We start from the raw sequence: 21,113 nt of genomic DNA, 5'->3' as shown, positions 1-21,113 counted from the left end.
ATGATATTCTTTGTATATATAGTTATGAAGAGAGTCTCTCTAAGCTAGTCGCATGTATCTCAAATAATTTTCACTTTTTCTTTTTTGAAATTTGACTTTTTATGTTCCTAAGTACAAATTGATCACATTCTTTTCCTATGATATACTTATGATTGGAAGCATATATTGGAGGGTGTTTATAACTAATTCAAGATTAAAAAAATTACTATATTGTTTATTTTATTAATTTAGTTATTTATGAAATGAATAATTATTATTTTAAGAATTTGTTTTTAATTTTTGTTGATTTTATTAATTTTTTAATAAAAAAATAATTTTTTTAAAAATGATCTTACTCGGTTGGGTCAGTCCAATTTGGGCTGAATAAACGTTAGTCCAATATTCAGTTGGACCATAAAATTTCAACCCAATTCGGATAATTCAAAACTCGTCGTCCCATTGTCCTCGCAATTTTTTGTTTAACGCAACCATAACCATCCGCGCGTTTGTAGTCCAACGGTTAGGATAATTGCCTTCCAAGCAATAGACCCGGGTTCGACTCCCGGCAAACGCATAAAAGTCATTTTTTATGTTGCAGATTCACCAGTAATTTTTATTTTTTATTTTTCTTAAATTTGTCACATTTGTTTTTGGGAAATTCTTGTATAATGAGTTATCTTTATCTCTGTCGTTGGTAAAGATTAGGATAATTGTCTTCCAAATATATATCAAAGTTTGACTCTTATTAAATGTAAAGAATATTTCATTTCAAATATATTCTTAAATAGTGTTATTAGATAAGTAAGTGATTTATTACAAAATTGTTATTATAATTTAATAAAATTATCTTTTAATATTGAATATAATCAAAATCCGAACTACAAAATTGATATGAAAATGAAAGTTTAAAAAATATGAGTTTAAAAATCATTAATTATGAATTTATAATAAATAAATTATTATTTCTTTTATTACTTTCATTTATGATAGATTTCATAAATGATTATTATTTACAATATTATTGTCTTTAAATTTTATTACTTATGTCTAGTAAAAAAGATAATTAAAAAAATTAATCTACTTCAATCTAGACTAATTTAGTTTGAGCCAAATAAATTTTAGTTTGATATTTAATATGAAATATGAGGAACAAAATTCTTTGTTGATCTCATCTGGTTTACATCTGGTTTATAATCTATAAATATCTTTGTGTATATTATTATTTTTTAGAAAATACAAAAAAATCTTTTTTTTTTTTATATAATTATTCATAGGGTTCTTGTTGCCCTTTGGCTGTAGTTTATGCATTTCGAAAATGCTTTGTAACTAATTTTATAGTAGTAAAAATCAAAACTAAAATATGATTATGATAGATTTAAGTTAAAAATACTATTTTTTTAAAAAAAATGGTTTAAACTTTATATTTTTGTTCATAAATTACCATTGATTAAGTAAGAAAAAATTAGATACTCTCATTCATTCCACTTTGTCCAATTGGTGTCACGGCCATCTGCTAGCCACCACCCTTAGTCACCAACTGACTACTGGTCGCCACCCTCTACCATCAACTAGTCACTGGCTATCGTCCTCCACCAGTCAGACATTGCCCTTCGTCAGTTGGTCATCCTTTATAGCCAGTCGGTCGTGGATCATTGCCAGTTGGCCGTCATATTCCATTAGCCAGCCACTACTAGTTACACTTTACCATTGCTCGATGCTCGTCCTTTGCTAACCACCACAAATTGTCCATTACCTATCGCCTGTCGTTTCCCGCTTGTCACATGTTGCTTGCTATTATCGATGTTGAATATTATTATTATTTATTTTATAAAATTTATTAATGATGTATTTAATAAAAAATTAAGATTTACGAATTTATTTATATTTAATTTTTATTAATTTAATTAGTTATTTTTAATTAAAAAATAATTAAAATATTAGCTAAATTTAACTCGAATCAGTTTAATTGGTTATTATTTTTGTCCAAAATAATAAGGCCTAAAATTTTTTGATATAAATAATTTGATTCCAGATAATCAACACCTTAAACTAAACTACTATATAGTATTTACAGTCCACCAGTTAGTATAATTGCTTTTCAAGAAATAAATATATTCTTCTTGCATAAAGTTATACGACACCATTTTACATTATTTTATTTATCTATAAATTATCTGACATTTGATATTGTAACATCCAAATTTTATTATTTTTATTTTTTAATTTATTTTAATTTATATTAGAATTTTAGTTTAATTTTTTAATATTTAATTTATAAGATTTTAATTTAATTTAATTTAATTTAATAAAAATAAAAATAATAATAATGATAAAATAGGGTAAAATTATTTTTGGGATTTAATTGAAATTGATTTTGGGAAAAAGGGGTGAAAAATATAATTAAATTAAATAATTAATTTAATTTAATATAAATTTGATAAATAATTATGATTTATAAATTATTTTTAAAAAAAAAAAAATTGTGGATTTTATTAATAATTTTTCAATTAAAAATATAATTTAAAAAATTAGTCCAAGCAAATGCGATAAAAATGATATTCTTTGTATATATAGTTATGAAGAGAGTCTCTCTAAGCTAGTCGCATATATCTCAAATAATTTTCACTTTTTTTTTTTTGAAATTTGACTTTTTATGTTCCTAAGTACAAATTGATCACATTCTTTGTAACAGCCCTGGAAATTCATGATGGAATGTATATTAAAAATATCAAATGCGGAAGCGAAGTCAAAATTTGAATAACATCCCTTACACTAAAACAAAAAACGTACTCACAAAATATAAAAGATCAAACTACCTAAAGGAGAAACTTGAAAGTAAAAGCTACGAATATGACTATGGAGTCTTTAGGCGTCCCCTTCGTCGTCCTCCTGTTGAACCGGCTCGGGAACGATGTCCTCTTGATCTGAAATGATTAAATAAGGAATGAGCTACACTAGCCCAGTAAAGACATCACGATATTTCACCGTCACGGAGGTAAAGGTGGGTAGAAAACACAAAAAGACCAATAGAGCATAATTTACAACAAATCCTTTTATTAATAATAAAACCTTTACCATTCACTTACCTCGGTGAAATTCATAAAACAATATACGAAAGCAATAACATCATCATCATCATGAAACCATATATATAAATTGTATAACATAATACCTATCAAGCTTTTCGTAATTCAATCGTTACACAACATATTTTCCTCATTTACCAGCCCAATAGTATCCATGGGGATCCATAGGGGTCTCGCTACCCGTTAACCCTTAACACTTGAAATCATATTCCAGGGCCGTCCCCATACCCCGTCCGGTATGTGCGCCAAAACACATAAGATCTCCATACCTCGTCCGGTATGGGAGACCACAATCCCGGTAGGGTTCCCTACGGACCCGGTCCGTCCACCATCTCCCAGGATATCTAGTCAGGCTGACCACATTATACAATTTCTATTTACATAATCTTTCATTCTCCTTTTCCCTCAGTCAGCATTATCAATCACATACAAACAAACAAAATGATAATTTATGCCAAACAGACAACATACAGCATCAATATCCCGGTCATTCAATCCATAATCAATAAAACAGTAAAATATGCACACGAAACTATAAAATGAAAACATCGAACCTCATGCTGCATTTAAAACTGTAAAACAGGCCAAATAACAGTTAACCGACAAACACACTAGACTCGGGCTCCATTAGCGACCTTAAGCAATTTCACACATTCGTTGATTCATGAAATACCGTTTTATCATTTATTGAACTTTAAAACCGTGATAGGAAATAGGGTGAGGGGTCCTTACACGTTTCGGGGTCCGAACACGGCTTCACAGTGCGCCTACAGGCTGTCCCCAATTTTCCCTGAATTTTTTCCGGGGAACTGAAACGCACTACTGGTACCTGCACGTGTTCCAAAAAATCCCAAATTAGGCCCAGAGCCCCCTTTCAGCCAATATCGCAACTCCGGCACGGCGGCTCCGCCGTGCTCCGGCGACGGCGCCGCCGCTTGCGGCGGTGGTTCGCCTCGGGTTGGTCGTTTTCGATCGTTTCCGGCCGAATTCGGCCACACTCGCATTGGTTCCTGCGATAAAACAACCCTACGGCCCTCGGGGGGGGGCCGAAAATTTACGGAAAACCGAAGCTTACCAGCGGCGGTGCTCTCGGGTGCGGTGGCTCTCCAGTGAAGTTCGTGTTTTGGTGATTTGGCTCCGATCAACCTATAGAGAAAAGAATAGTGATCACGGTGATATAAAAATTGCATTAAACGGAGGCCGGGAAGGGCCTCATCGGAGGCAAAAACTGAGGAGGGGCGCGGCGGCGCCGCTGGCTTTCGGCCGTGTTTTCCGGCCGTTTGGCCAGGATTTTGGCTCCGATTTGGCCACTGGGGAAATCAGCGTGGAAAAACGAGTCGGGGGTATGAAATTTACCTCGATCGGCGGTCGAAAATCCCTCCGGTGCGGCGGCGGCCGGCTTCTGGTTCGTCTTCTTCGGCGAGGGCAGGCGGCTAGGGTTTGGGGTCTAGTGTGGGGGTCTTATTTATACCCTTTTGCCTTTTGATCTCAGCCGTCCATTTTGATTTAATCTGGACCGTCTGTTTTTTATTAAATCTGGGCCGTCCGTGCGATTAAATCTGGGCTGTCCGTGCGCGCGATTGATCTGGGCCGTCCGATCGCGCGCACGCGGATCGCCAACGTGGCCCGTCCCCGGTCGACGTGGTTTTGCCACGTGGCAGGTCCTGGTTGGCCAAGACTGCTTACTGGGTCTGCTGACGTGGCACACACTTTTTTTTTTTTTTTTTTTTTTTCTCAATTTCCCGGGCGCTACATTCTTTTCCTATGATATACTTATGATTGGAAGCATATATTGGAGGGTGTTTATAACTAGACTCCCATTGCTCCATCATTATTCGACCTGAAGTTAGTAATAACTAAGTTTGAATCATGTTTTTGAATAATGCTAAGTTGGAATCGAGTCCTAGAATAATGCTAAATTCGAATCATGCTCATGAACAGTACTTTCGATTTGATCAGTAACCTTATAAAAATTTGTGAACTTTGGAGAAAATTTATAATCATAGTTATAATTATGCTCATGAACAATACATATAAGCTTATATTTATCCTTTTATATTGGACTTTGTATCATCACAGTGCAGTGAAATCTGACCAGCAGATGAAACAGATGGGTGCAACAAAGATCCTCCAAAATAAGTGGTGGTTGAAGCAAAAGAAGAAATGGGCAACTAAACCATGATTATGGCAACTCCATTAAAGGCTTATTTGGGTTCAAAAAGACCTGGACAACTTTTCTGATCTTCGGACGATAATTCGAATCCAGATGCAAACAAGCCAGTCTAACACTCAATGTCCTCCTTGCTTGTTCCTCGTTAAATTTACCTTCTAGCAATCTATCCACACCCTTCACCAATTCATTTTTACCATATAAGTTCCATCTGTAATCCACCAAGCTATTCTCTTCCTTGATCCCTTTTGATCATATTCCCGATACAACTTCAATCACCACCATTCCAAAACTATAAATATCAGACTCTGGTACAGCTTTTCTGGTGAAGGCTACATCTGGGGCCAAGTAGCCTAGAGTACCAGCCAACACAGTTCTGACAGAAGCATAATCTTATAGCATTCTGGCCAACCTGAAATTGCCTAAATGAGCATTGTATGTGGAGTCTAGCATTACATTGTTAGGTTTGACGTCTCTGTGGATGACAGGGTTGCCACATTCAACGTGGAGGTAGAGTAGTGCTGAGGCTAAACCTGTTAAAATGTTATACTTTGTTTTCCAGTTCAGATCTATTAAGATCCAGCCCATTAAAATATATATATATATAAATAAAGAAGAGATAAAATTTTAGATATTCAAAAATCTCTCCGAATGAAAAATTGGTTTAAACTAATACTCTTGCTTATAAAAAGAGAGGAGTAGAGCTAGAAAAACAGATCAAGCGAAAGAGAAGAAAAAATTCAAAAAAAAAGAGTGGTTGTGAGGAAGAAAAAAAGAGAAAAAAAAACTAAGAGAGAAGAAAGAGAAAAGAGAAAGGAAGTGGTACATATATATTTAGTAGATTGGTTAAATGATGGCCAAGAGAAAAGAAAAAGAAGAAAAAGGTTGTCATTCTCTTTCTTCAATGACATCATCGTTGAAATCAGTAATTTCGTCCTTTTTAAGTAAAGTTTAAATTTGATTTTTATTTACTTTTCTCCTCAAGTTATGCATAAAGAAAAGTTATTTTTTTTTTAAGATTTAATTTTTGATGAATTATCTTATACTTATTTTCGTAAATAGTGAATTTGATTTGGAGCTTGACCCATGGTTTTTTCCTTCACACTAAATGGTTTTTCACATAAAATTTTGTGTCTATTTAATTTTGCCGTTATTATCTGCTTATTATTTTTATTTGGTTGTGCATTAATTTAGTTTGAGATTATTATTATTAGTTCTTGCGAATTAATTTGATATTACCTTAATTTACATAATTAATTATATCTCTGTTCGAAACCCAATAAGTAGTATCAGAGCCTAATTGATCTGTGGTCCAAAATTAATTATGCAAATTAAGATGAACGAATACGTAGGTACTATGATTAAACTGACGGCTTCAAATTATTCAATTTGAAAGACAAATATGAAAGATCTTCTTTATTGCAGAGATTTGTATGATCCTATTAAATTAGGAACTATCAAGCTAAATGGAAAATCAAAAGATGATTAGGAGAAAATGCACAAGAAAACTGTTGGAACTATTCGACAATGGGTGAATATCAATATCCATCACTATAAAAGTAAAGAAGTCAATGCACAAGACTTGAGAAAGAAACTGGAGAATATGTACGAGAGAAAAAATGCTCAAAATAAAGGTTTTTTTATTAGAGAAAGTTGGTGAATCTGAAGCTGTAAGATGAAAAGTCAATAGCAGAACATTTGAGTGAGTTTCAAGATTTAATAAATCAATTCAATATTATGAAATTAATTCTAGATGATGAAATGCAGACATTATTACTTTTAAGTTCGTTGCAAAATAGTTGGAAAACTTTGGTGGTGTCTCTTAGTAACTCTACTTCAGACGGTGTTTTGTTTTCATCCATAGTAAAAAATAGTCTTTATAATGAGGAAATAAGAAGGAATGATATGGACATTGATACCTCACAAACTCTTGTCATAGAGAACAGGGGTAGAAGTAAAAGCAGAGATTTTAAAGTGCACAATAAAGACAAATTCAGTTGTTATCATTATGACAATGAATGACATATGAAACGAAACTGCAAAATTTAGAAAAAGAAACAGAATAATCAGAAAAAAAACAGATGATCAGAATACCACAGTAGTTGTAACTGATAATGAAGAACTAGCTGTATTTTCTTTTGTTGAAAATCATGATCATGTTATTGATCTTGATACTGAGTGAGTTGCTAATTCTGTAACATCCTACTATGCTACATCTAGGAGGGATGCCTTTACTATGTATAAAGCAGGGAACTTTGGCAGACAAATATTGGTTGTACCTTGACTCTGAAAAATGCGCGGCATGTACTTGATTTATGCTTAAATCTGATTTCTACACATGCTCTAGATCTTGATGGTTATTACAACTCATTTGGTGATAGAAAATAGAAACTTATTAAAGGTTCAATTATGGTTGCAAGAGGTAGATTGTGTTACACATTGTACAAGACTCAAGTGAAGATAATTAGAGATACTCTAAATGTAGCAAAAAAAGATGTTTTGCGAGACTTTTGGTGTAGGAGGTTGGCTTATATGAGTGAGAAAGGATTGCAGATTCTAGTAAAGAATTCTCTCATTTCTTTTGCCAAAGGTACGAGTTTAAATTCTTGTGATGATTGTTTATATGGTAAGCAACATAGAATTTCTTTTAACAATTCTTCTGAAAGAAAAATGAATATACTTGAGTTAGTCTATTCTAATTTATATGGTCTCATTGATGTGGAATCATTAGGTGGTAATAGATATTTTATTACATTTATTGATGATGCTTCACAAAAAGTTTAAGTGTTTGTTTTGAAGAAAAAAGATCAAGTTCTACAGTGTTTCAAGCAGTTCCATACTATGGTAGAAAAAGAAAAAGAAACACTTTTAAATTATCCTTGCAGTGAGAATGGTGGCGAATATACTTTAAAAGAATTTGAGAATTATTGTTTACAACATGAAATCAAACATGAAAAGACTGTTTCAGGTACTCTTCAGCATAATGGTGTTGCTAAAAGAAGAAATAGTACCATCCTAGAGAAGGTTAGATACTTGCTAAAAATAGCTAATCTACCCAAGTTATTTTGGGGTGAAGTACTTTACACCACCTGCTATATAATGAATCTCTCTCTATCAGTTGCTTTGAACTTTGATATTCCTGATAGAGTATGGTCAGAGAATGATGTTAGCTACTCTCACTTGAAAGTATTAGGGTGCAAGACATTTGTGCATGTATTTAAGGAGCAGAGACAGAAACTAAATGACAATATTATTCCATGTATTCTTCTGGGTTATAGAGATATAGAGTTTGAGTACAGGTTATGGGATCCAGCGAAGAAGAAAGTCATTAGGTCGAGAGATGTAATCTTTGATGAACATAAGACCCTACTAGATTTTGAGATATCTGAGAAGACTACAAGTAAAGAGATTCATTTTCCTGCATTGATTCCTCTTATAATCAAAGATGTCAATAATGAAAGAGATGGAAGTGATTATGTGTCAGTACCAATAAATATAAATGATGATGTTGAGCAGGGAGAACAATCATCTCCATATCAGATTGTTGAAGAATCTCAAGTTAGAAGATCAAGTAGAACATATCATTTATCTACCAGATATCCAACTTTTGAGTATATTACAGTTATTGAAGAGGGAGAGCTAGAGAGCTTTCAAGAAGTGCAAAATCAGTAGATAAATGCAGTGAAACAAAAGATGAGTTCTTTAAAGAAGATTCAGACTGATCTGGTTAACTTAGTTACCAAAATTCATGACAAACATCAATATGTACCAAAACAGGAAGATTGAGTGAAAATTAAGTAATAGATGAGTGGATACCTCCCATAGGCTGGAGGGGAAGATTGTTAAGGAGTCCATTGAAAAAAAAGGAAAAAAAAAAGAAAAAAAAAATTGAAAATAAAGAAGAGATAAAATTTCAAATTTTCGAAAATCTTTACGAGTGGAGAAGTTAGTTTAAACTACTACTCTTGCTTATAAAAGGAGAGGAGTATAGCTGAAAAAACAGATCAAGCGAAGGAGAAAAAAAAATCAGGAAAAAGGGTGGTTGTGCGGAAGAAAAAGAAAGAGAAGAAAAAGACGAGAGAAGGAAGAGAAAAGAGAAAGAAAAGGGTATATATATATGGTAGAGTGGTAGAGTGGCAGCCAAAAGAAAAGAAAAGAAGAAAATGGTTGTCATTCTCTCTCTGCAGTGACATCATCACTGACATAAGTAATTACACAATTAATTATATCCCTGTTCGGGGCCCAACAAGATCATTCTTGCCTATGTGTCGATTAAGGTTGTTGTTGGGCATGTAATCATAGACCAAGAGGAGAGTTTTTACTTTCCTGGCAACAGCCTTGAAGTTGAACTATATTTTTGTGCCTTAAATGCCCTATTGTGCATATTTCTGCAAAGTACTCTTTCTCACCTTGTATGTAAATCTATATTCAAATGCTAAATCTCCAGTTATAGTATTATGTTATGTAATTGTTTATATTCAATAATTATTCTAAAAGTTTAAAATGATACGAAAGTTGAACCTATTACTTATTCATTAACACGAACCTTGTTTTGAGATTGCTAAGATCTTTTTGACAGCTACAATTGTAGAGGATTAAATGATAGTTGTCTTTATAAACACTCACAAATCCACCTGAACCTAATAGGTTTTTATTGTGAAAGTTGCGAGTGACCTTCATGAGTTGCTTGTAGGTGAATAGTTTAGGCACATTTGCAGCACTTCTTGACGTGCTTTCTATATTTATTTTTTGATGAGTCTCCTCTTTTCCCCTCTTTAAAATTCCCTTAATCCATGGAAAAATAATCACTGCTAGGATAACCAATTCGGTAATGAAAACAAAGAAAATTTTCACAATAAATTTTATCTTGTCATGTCTGCGAATTCCTTCCTTTGGAGATGGCAATAGTATTAACTGGAATATACCATCGCCTCGATACCCCGTCCGGTATGAGGGTAAACAATATCTCCCAAACCCTTCTAGTATGAGACTTCTCAATCTCGTCTGACTAAGGTAATGTCCACGGTAGGGTTCCTTATGTACCGGGTCTGTTCACCCTTTTCCAGGGTACCTAGTAAGCTTTACATACATAAATTCACACTATTAATCAATTATCAGTTACATATCAATATCTCACATTTATATATCAACGAAGAGTCATGCAAATAGGCGATACGTATAATAAGAAACATGATTGAGAGATTTATTACAAAATAAATCAATAAATGAGGGCTGTACAGTTAGATAAACTAAATAATCGAGAAAGTAATTAAAACTAATAATTTAATGCACACAGTATAATAATAAACACTTTGAGCAGTACATGAGAAAATAAACAGTAAACTATGGCAAATATGCACTGACCGATTCTGCATCTACTAGTGACCTGTAATTATTTTTACGTTTTTCTAATTTTCACAAAATATAACTTTACTGTAATAGAAAAAAGGGTGAGAGATTCTTTCCTCGAATTGGTATCTGAAATACTGTGCTCTCCACTATGCCTTCTGGCAGCTCCTGGTTTTCTTAAATTTTTTCTTTGAAAATTAAAATATTCATCACATATCTAAAAATATTTCAAAAGACTAAAATAAGTGTTTAAAAACCTTTTCGACCAATTTTAGGATTTCGACATAGCGGTAGTTCGCCTCGACCTGACCAATTTCGGCCGGTTTTACCCGTAAACTTGCAATAAAATGAGTTAGGAGGTCTTGGTTGGCCAAAAAAGGCAAAAAATCAAAACCTACCGGTGGGGGGGGGGGGGGGGGGGAGTCTCCGGGTGTAGCGACTCCACCGGTCCTCATTTGCCACTAGGGTCCCTCTTCAGCTAACCTGCACCAGAAAAAGACGGTGAACACGATCGTAAAAATCACACAAAATGGGAAACGGGAAGGGGGTCATCGTAGAGGATTTTGGATTTTGGCCGCAATGGCTAGGCTGAGTTTTGCCCATGATTTTCAGGTCATTCGTCGACCCTTTGGCTTCAATATGGGCATGGGGAGACTTTGGATCGAATTCTAAGCAGAAAGAGGAAAAAATTACCTATTTTGGTGTTGGTGGTGGCTCCGGTGCAACAACAACAATGATCGATTTCGTTTTCGGCTGCCCTTCTTCTTCTCTGGCGAGGACTGGTGCAGCTAGGGTTAGAGCTCCCTGGAACGTGATGTTTAAATACCCTCTCCAAGTCGATATAGGCCATCTGTGTAGAGACACGTGGCTCTCTCCCATCCGTTAAATCCTTTTTATTCGGAGAATGAATCAGAGTCGCACGATCAGATTGGATCTGATCGTTCGATCGTGCCTAAAGGAAAAACATATCTGAGTTGTCCGTGCGCACGAGATGTGATTTGGACTGCTGGACCACCCAAGCACACAGATTGCCCGTTTGGCCTCCTGCGTGGAGTCGATGTCAGCGTCTCCACCACACGGCATGTTTTGGTTAGTCGTGGCTATATTTTTCTTTTTTGCAATTTCACCCCCTTGTTTTTAAATTATTTTTCAAGAAACACCCCCGATATTCAAAATTTCACCCATTTTTTTTAGAATTATTTTCACTTTTATCCCTAATTCATTTTTATCAAAAATTAAATTAAATTAAAATTTAATTGTATTTACATATATTATATAAGTTGAAAAAACTTATCCCGTGCCAAATTCTAAACCCGAGTGTTATAATTATAATCATAGAGCGAATCTAAAAGGGTCAGAAATGTAAGATTTGAATTACAGATTCCGATAAAAAGAATGAGATATATTAATTTTGCTTGAGAAAGAAAGAACAATTTTTTCGGTATTAGGACTAGTCTCTGGTGCAATAATATGAAGATTTGAGATTGATACATGGTTGCACTGATGTATTGCTATATGGTTCCTTTGACTGTTTAGATGAGTAAGCCCACGTAGCTCAAGATTATTGCATTCATGGACGTACAGAGCCTGCAATATTTCGCAATTTCAATTACGCAAGTCTATAAAAGAAAAACTGAAAAATTATTTCCTTCAAAGAAATTGAAGAGACTTTTACCCTGGGTCTCGGGCATGTTTCGTTTACCTACAAAAATATCAATATTTTTATTAAAAATTTAGAATACTAAATCAATATTTGAAAATAATTAATAAATACATTTATTTAAAAAGAAAAATTAAATAAAGTAATAAAGAGAGTAAAATAATTTTGGTATAGCATAAATTGAAGGGTAAATATAGTAATAAAAACTTACGGTTTCATATAAAATAATTTTTTCTAAAAAAGTGAACTTCAGAAACTGAATTATCACCCCAAAAAAATTATTAAATTCAAATTGCAATTAATAAAATCAAATTGTAGGAACCAAAATAAAAAGTATTTAAGTGAAGCCTTATAATAAATTTTATTACATAAGACCACCAAGCTGAGCCATGGCCATCTATTTTTCCTGTTCCGCTTATGGTGAGACCATCCACACGATAGAAGCACAGCCAGTATTCTACTCCGCATTGACTCCATTCTTCAATAGAGTTGGGTGCTACAATATTTCCCAGAACCTCTACAACAACAATGATTAATATACACATGTATATATATATATATATATCTATGAATGTTGATTATAATTATGGGTATATATATGCCTACCTGCTGCAATGATAATATCACAAGACTATGAACACCTTGATGAAAACATGTCGATTAATAATACGTTATCATCGTTCGATAAGATTATTTTAATTAGAGCGGAAAAATGTAAAATATTCTTAAGATTTTGTATGTGTACATGTGGCAATAAATTGTAAATAAAAATAGTATTTTATATTATTAAAATTTATTTTTTAATCTTTTCACTTTATTTTTAAAGATTATCATTATTCAATATATATATATATATGACTATTTTTGTATAACATATGGTTTGTCTTTGGTATAGGGCTAAAGCAATGAATAGGATCAGACAATTTAGATTCTTGGATTTTTTACGTGATTCATGTTTTAAATTTGATTATAGTACAATAAATTAGATTTAATTACAGTATATATATTTTAAATTTTAAAAATTATTTTAGTACTTATATTTATTTATGTATTTGAAGATTTTTATAATACGGTCAAATTTAAAAATTAAATTGTTATATTAGTATCTCCTTTTTCTTTCTACTATTTTCAACAAAATATTATATAGAGTTAATTTATCTTTTAAAATTTTTTAACATAGTCAAAATTTTACAATAAACTAATCTACCTGATAATCATCAGTAACGTCATCTCCAACAGCTCCAAAATCTATGACATTATATATACTCTTAAGACTTCCCAGGCTTAAAGTGAGAATCAGAGTACACAAAAACAAATATTGGGTAAATTCCCTCCTGTATCTAAGAGAAGAGAGAGAGAGTGAAAGAGAAATATCAACGCATTATTCACAAAATTATATATAATGTATAATCTATCTAAAAACCTGTAAATATGAATTAACAATTTCAGAAGCTTATAACATGTATAAATAAAATTTGGAGTCCGCAAGAAGTGATTAAAGCTCTACTCACCGTATGTACCAATGTAAAAAATTTAAGAGCTGACAACTTATGCCTTTTTCCTCATAACTTTGAAAGTTCGAAAGTTCAGATAATATAAATGTTACAGACCACATCTCATCTTATAGGATAATGACTGAAATATATTTTTTTAAATCATATAAACTCAAATTAAGTAAAATAGTTTAACTTTATTAATAATAAAAGAATCGTAGAAGTATTACATTCTTTAAATATAAAACATAAATATATGTATGAAACTCTAAATTTCGTTACTTACATTACTAAATAAAAATACGAAATAGTAGCCTTAATATCAGAGTCTACTATTCAGAGATTTTCTCTGTATGGTTCACCGCTCATTTTGCAGTGGTATTTTCTGTATCTGGAGGGTGATAAGAGGGGTGAGATAAAATATCCTAATAAGCAATATTATAAAATTATAACATAGTACATGTAATTTATAATTTTTTTACACACAACATAATATATATCATATAATCTTTCAAAAACAGATACCAATCAAAATACGAAAACACAAACTAGAAAACAGTTTCATGTTATATAATTCATCACTATTATAAAAGATCAATCAGTTACCATACATTATGCGTAGGCGCAGATACTTATCACTGCTTTTCTATGTACCTAAATCAAAACAGTATACATGAGTGCCTTGAAACACTGCTATCCCCCTAAACACATAACGGTTAGGACACGCATATCAGACTGTTTCCCCATACACCCAAGCACGGAACAGTTATGTATGGGTACATACTTATTACTTCACTAATAGACCTGCACATAGAACAGTTAGGGCACGCAGATCAAACTGTTTCTCCATATACTCGAAAACGGAATGGTTATGTATGGGTACACACATATTACTTCGCCAATACACCTGAACAAGGAACGGTTATGTAACGACTCCGAAAATATCCAAAAAAAATAAAAGATAATTAAAGTGCGGAAGCGTAATAAAAGTTCAGGGTTTACATTTCTTACACAAATAACTTAAAGTACTAAACAGTATTACAAAATTTACCCTTTTTAAAGAAATACAAGAAATAAGAAAATAAATGAAAAATAAAGAAATCTAGCATCTACTCGCAATCTACTTGCGGATCGAGCTCTAGAATCTAGTTCTTTTGATCTGAAATGGTTAAATAAGAGATGAACTACACTACCCTAGTAAGAATATCACACTATATCACCGACACAGAAGTAAAGGTTAGTATACAATCAAAACAACTAATGAAGCACTTAATTTAAACCAATACTTTTATTAAAAATAAAACTATTTACCATTCACTTACCGCAGGGAAATTTATAAAAATAATCTATACAGACAATAATATTATATAGATCATGATTCCATGTATAATCAGCAATCATAGCACGCATTATAAATCTATGCCCATCATCAATAGACCCACAATAACTATCGCTCTTTTTACCAGCCTGCTGGTATCAGAGGGGGTTCGTAGGGATGTTCCCACTACACGTGAACCCTTTCATTTAACATTCTTAATTGCGGGCCGTTCCATACCCCGTCCGGTATGAGTACCAATTTACCAAACCTCAATACCCCGTCCGGTATGAGCACTAAATTATTAAGTCTCCCTACTCTATCCGGTATGAGACAACGTCCATGGTAGGGTTCTTTATGTCTCCGGTTCGTCCACCATCTCCTAGGATATCCAGTAAGACTGTCTTTTCATCCATTTACTTTATCACACAAATTTTACCATTTAACCTTTTTTTTTTCCCGATTCGACAGTAAAACATAGAATAAATCATACATGCATTCAAAGCTATAAAATAAATTAATGAGATACCATCATACATATAAATTGTAAAACAATCAACAAACAACAGTAGATAATTTTTGGTTTTGGCTCCATTAGCAATCTGTAATTAATTATGCACATTTTTTAAATTCACACAAAATATCGAATCATTATTTATTTTGACTTTAATATATGATAAAGAATAGAGTGAAAGATCCTTACTCAATTCGATGTTTGAAAGTCACGCTATTCGACTGCGCTTACAGGTGGTTCCCGGGTTCTTTGAATTTTTTGGGAATTAAAATACGCTAATATTACTTACAAATGTCCCAAACAAACCCAAAATCAGTCCCAGGGCACACTTAGCCAATTTCAAAATTCCAGCACGGCAGCTCCGCCGTGCTCTGGCGACAGTGTCACCGCCCGCAGCGACAGTCCGCCTTAGGTCGGCTATTTTTATACATTTTTAGCTGAATTCAGCCGATTCTGCATTGATCCCTGTGAGAAAACACGTTAAAGGGCTTCAATTGGCCAAAAAACACAAAAAATCGAAACCCACCAGCGGCGGGGCTCTCCAGTGCGGCGGCTCCTTCGGCGTACGTTACGGTTGGTGTTTTGCTCAAGTCAATCTGTAGAGAAGGATACGGTGATCACAACAGTAGAAAAATTACACATAATGGGAATTGGGAAGGACTTCATCGGAGGCATTTTGTGAAATTCTTCGCGGCGGCGGCAGCGGGCTTCGCCGGCATTTTCTAGCCAATTGGCCAATCTTTTTGTTCAATTTTGCCATGGGTGTGCTTAAAATTGAATTTTGAGCAAAAGAATTTTTTTTCACCTTTCTTGGCGGTTGGAAAAAGCTCTGGTGCGGTGGCGTATGGCGGCGGTATCCTTCTCGGTGGCTAGGTCTTCTTCTCCCGTGAGGGGGTCTGGAAGCTAGGGTTAAGGTTTGGTGTGGATAGGAGTTATTTATATTCGTCCGCTTTTGATATGGACCGTCCATCACGTTTGATCTGGACCGTCCGATCGTGATTAAATAGGGAGTGAATTTGAGACGTTCATCGTGATCCAATCTGAACCATCCATCACGATCCACTCTAGGCCATCTGATTGCGTTCAAATCTGACCGTCCGATCGTGTTTGGGGAGGAAACACATCTGGGCCATCTATGCGCGCAGGAACGGATCTGGACCATTCAATCGTGGGCACGCAGCTCTCCTGCGTGGCACCGCGTCAGCGTCTGCTGTCACGCGGCACATCCTGATTCACCGGGCCTGCTGACCAGGCGTTTGATGTGGTGAAACATCTCTAAATTATATTTTGACCCCTGTTTTTTGATTTTTCTTTTAAAAATACCCTAAAACCCAAATTTTCACCCCTTTTCTCCAAAATTATTTTCAATTTAATCCTCCATCAATTTTACTTCATTTTTACTCTAAATTAAAATTAAAAAATTAAAAAATTAAGAATTTACATTTATAATTAAACCCTAAATTACAAAAAAAATTAATTTAGGGTGTTACAGGATATGTACAGCTAGATTGAAGCTTAGCATAATGCAGGTGCTTTCAGAATAACTCCTTTCCATAATGAGTGATGCACATATATCAAATTTATATTTCGAAAACGCAAAGCGAAATAACATTTGAATCGAAATAAAACTTTAACAAATACTTACTTAGCAAATACAAAAAATAAATTAAACACTTGCACAGTTTTATAATAAAAATACGTAAAATACTTCAAAGCTACGTAGGCTATAAATTCATAATATCCACTTACCTTAGGTCCTTAGCAGTCGTAGTCTTAATTTTGGTAAAGTTTCGGCTTTATTTATAACTTTTTTCCTCTAAAAAATTCGGCTGAGTTTCGGGATGATTTTTGGTCACTTCCTTAATTAAAAAATATTTAACATAATGCTAAAAAACTAATCCAAAAAATTAAAGAGAAACCAAATTTCAAAACTTAAGAAAAAGCTTACCTTTCTAACGGTTTATAACTTCCTTTTGACCATAAATCTTATTCTTCTTCTCTTTCTCTGCTCTCACAAATTTAGCAGAGTTTTCCACAAATTTTTATCTAAAACCTTAAAATACTCTCAAATATTACACACTTCGTACTCTCTCTTCTTCTTTCACCTCTATGTTTTTTACTATTTTTCTCTCGTTCAGAATGTCTTTTCATCCCTTCTCCTATCCCCTATTTATAAGAGTGAGGAACCATGAAGGAAAGGTTGCCACCATTCTGTTTTACTATTTCATCTAAAAGTTATCACCTTTCATCATGTCACTTCACTTAAAAGGTTACCACTCTTCACATGTTGTTTTATTTAAAAGACCTTTTCACATGTCACCTCATCTAAAAGGTTACCACTTTTCACATATCATCTTATCTAAAAAGTATTTTCACATGCCACTTCATCTAAAATGTTATCACTTTTTACATGTCACTTCATCTAAAAGTTGTCATTTTTTGTTATGTTATTTTATCTAATAGTTACCACTTTTCATTATACCACTTCATTTAAAAGAGTCCCACCTGTTTTCATGCATCTTCATGCGTATTCTACCTCATTCATCTTCATCCATCATTTTTCTATTTGACTCTGAACTATGTCTTTAAACTTATTATATATTTTCAAACACATGTAAAGCTAAATTAAATATATCAAATATAAGAAATTAACTCGGAGGTGTTTTCAAGCTATCACATCCTCCCCTTGTTAAAAAGAAATTTGGTCCTCCAAATTGGACTTACCAATAGTCATAAATAGATGTGGGTATTTGGCATTCGTTTCCTCTTTTGGCTCCCATGTGGCTTTTTCAGTCAAATGGTGCTGCCATAATACCCTTACTAAGGAGATTACTTTTGACTGTAATATCTTTTTTTTGTGATCCATTATCTGCACATGAATCTCAATGTAGGATATGTTATCTTGAAGTGCAAGGGGTTAATATAGAAGTACATACGATGAATTTGGGTAATATTTCTTCAACATCGACATATGGAAGACATTGTGTATGTTGGCTAACTCAGGTGGCAATGCTAAACGGTAGGCGACAGCTCCCACTCTATTCAATATTTCAAAAGGTCCAATAAATCGAGGACTGAGTTTTCTTTTCTTCCCAAATCTCATAATCCCTTTAATTGGTGAGATTTTCAAAAATACATGGTCTTGTACTTCAAATTTTAAATCTCTTCTTTAATTGTCGGTATAACTTTTCTGCTTATTTTGAGCTGTCAGAAGATGTTTTCAGATCAATTTCACTTTCTCTATAGTTTCTTCCACTAATTCAAGTCCAACCAATTTTCATTGTCCAACTTCTTCCCATCAAATAGGTGATCTATAGGGTCTTCTGTACAAAGCCTCATAGGGTGCCATTTAGATGCTGGACTGATAACTATTGTCATACACGAACTCAATCAAAGATAAATGATTGTCATAATTACCTCGCAATTAATGACACATGCTCGTAGCATATCTTCTAGAGTTTGAATTGTCCATTCTAATTGACCATCTATTTGAGGATGGAAAGCCATACTAAAAGATAGCTTGGTCCCCATAATATTCTGTAGACTGGTCCAAAATCTTGAAGTAAAGTGTGGATCTCAATCGGAGACGATTGTGACTGGAATTCCATACAATCTCACAATCTCCTTGATATAGAGCTTGACCAACTTATCTAATGAGTCATTTACTTTGATAGCTAGAAAATGAGCAGCCTTGGTTAATCTATCAATGAAAACCCATATAACATCATGTTGGAATCTTGTTTTAGGTAGACCCACCATAAAATCTATAGTAATATATTCCCATTTCCACTCTACTACCAGCAAGGGTTGAAGTAGTCCTACTGGTCTCTAATGTTCAGCCTTCACTTGTTGGCGTATTAGACATTTAGAAACAAACTTTGTTATATCCTTCTTTATCCCACTCCATCGATATTTGATCCTCAAGTTCTGATATATCTTAGTATTGTCAGGGTGCATAACAAATCTAGAGCAGTGCGCTTCTTCCAATATCTTATTTTTTAGACTATTATTATTTGGCACACATGTTCTGTTTCCAAACCTCAATACACCATTTTCTAATAGTTTGAATTCTGGTCTATGTCCCTTACTTACATCATCCATAATCGACTTCAAGGTAAGATCAGGCTGCTGAGCTTCTCTAATTTTCTATATCAAAATGGGTTGTACTTTTATATTAGCTAGGTGTCTTTCTGGTCTCTTATGTCGGACATTTAGATTCAATTTATGGAACTCCTCTATGAGTCTCCACTTTGAGGTCATTATGTAGGCAAGAGTATAAGTACTCTTCCTACTAAGTGCATCTACAACCATATTGCCTTTTTTCGGATGGTATAGAATCTTGCAATCATAATCCGTAAGTAATTCCATCCATCTCCCTTGGTGCATATTAAGTTCTTTCTACGAAAACAAATATTTCAAACTTTTATGGTCTATGTGAATCTCAAAACTTTCACCATATAGATAATGACACCAGTTCTTTAAGACAAAAACTATAACGACAAGTTCTAAGTTATGGGTATGATAGTTCTGCTCATGATTCTTTAATTGTCTAGATCCTTAAGCTATCACTTTTCCATATTGCATTAGTACACATCCCAATCCTTACTTTGAAGCATCACTGTAGATAGAGAATCCACCTGTACCGTTAGGAATAGTCAATACTGGGGCTGTTGTCAATCGTTTCTTCAGTTCTTGAAAACATTTTTCACACTTGTCATTTCACTCAAACTTTATGTCCTTTCTAGTGAGATGAGTTAGTGGAGGAGCAATCTTTGAAAACTTCTCAATAAACTTCCTGTAGTATCTAGACCGAGGAAACTTTGGATTTTAGTTACCACTGTAGGCCTTTTCCAATTTACTACTGCTTCTACTTTAACTGGATCTACTAATATTCCGTCTTTTGAAGCTATATGTCCAAGGAATGTAACCTCATTTAACCAAAACTCACACTTCTTAAACTCGACATACAACTTTTGTTTCCTAAGTATCCCAAACAATATTACCAAATACTCCACATGTCAGCCTTGCTCCGTGAATAAATCAGTATATCATAAATGAAGACAATGACAAACTTATCCAAGAATGGTTGGAAGACTCTGTTCATCAAATCCATAAATGCTGCAGTAGCATTTGTTAGACCAAAAGGCATGACTAAGAATTCATAATGGTCATACCTAATTCTGAAGGCAGTCTTGGTGATATCCTCTTTCTTAATTTTTACTTGATGGTATCCAAAACATAGATCAATCTTTGAAAATACTTAGGCTCCTTGAAGTTGGTCGAATAAATCATCGATACGAGGCAACATATGCTTATTCTTTATGGTAACTTCATTTAGTTGCCTATAGTTGATACAGAGTCGCATGGTACCATCATTCTTCTTCAAAAATAGTACTAGAGCTCCCTACGGTGATACACTTGGTCTGATGAAACTATTATCCAATAATTCCTACAATTATTTCTTGAATTCCTTTAATTTAGCTTTCACCATTAGATACGGAGCCTTAGAGATAAGACTCATACCAGAAATTAAGTCAATGAAGAACT

The 21,113-nt window shown here is 33.7% G+C and overlaps 1 non-coding gene across 1 annotated transcript; it reads left to right on the top strand.

Annotated features, from left to right (window-relative positions):
* Nucleotides 1–481: 481 nt before the first annotated feature.
* On the top strand, nt 482–553 carry TRNAG-UCC (transfer RNA glycine (anticodon UCC)). The gene has a single exon. It is a non-coding gene; the product is annotated as a tRNA-Gly (tRNA).
* Nucleotides 554–21,113: the final 20,560 nt, after the last annotated feature.

The sequence above is a fragment of the Carica papaya genome, chromosome 7 (genome assembly GCF_054855325.1).
Source record: "Carica papaya isolate Zhongbai chromosome 7, ASM5485532v1, whole genome shotgun sequence".
Lineage (NCBI taxonomy): Eukaryota > Viridiplantae > Streptophyta > Magnoliopsida > Brassicales > Caricaceae > Carica > Carica papaya.
Note: the sequence above shows the minus strand (reverse complement) of the source record. Positions and strands in the feature narration are given on the sequence as shown.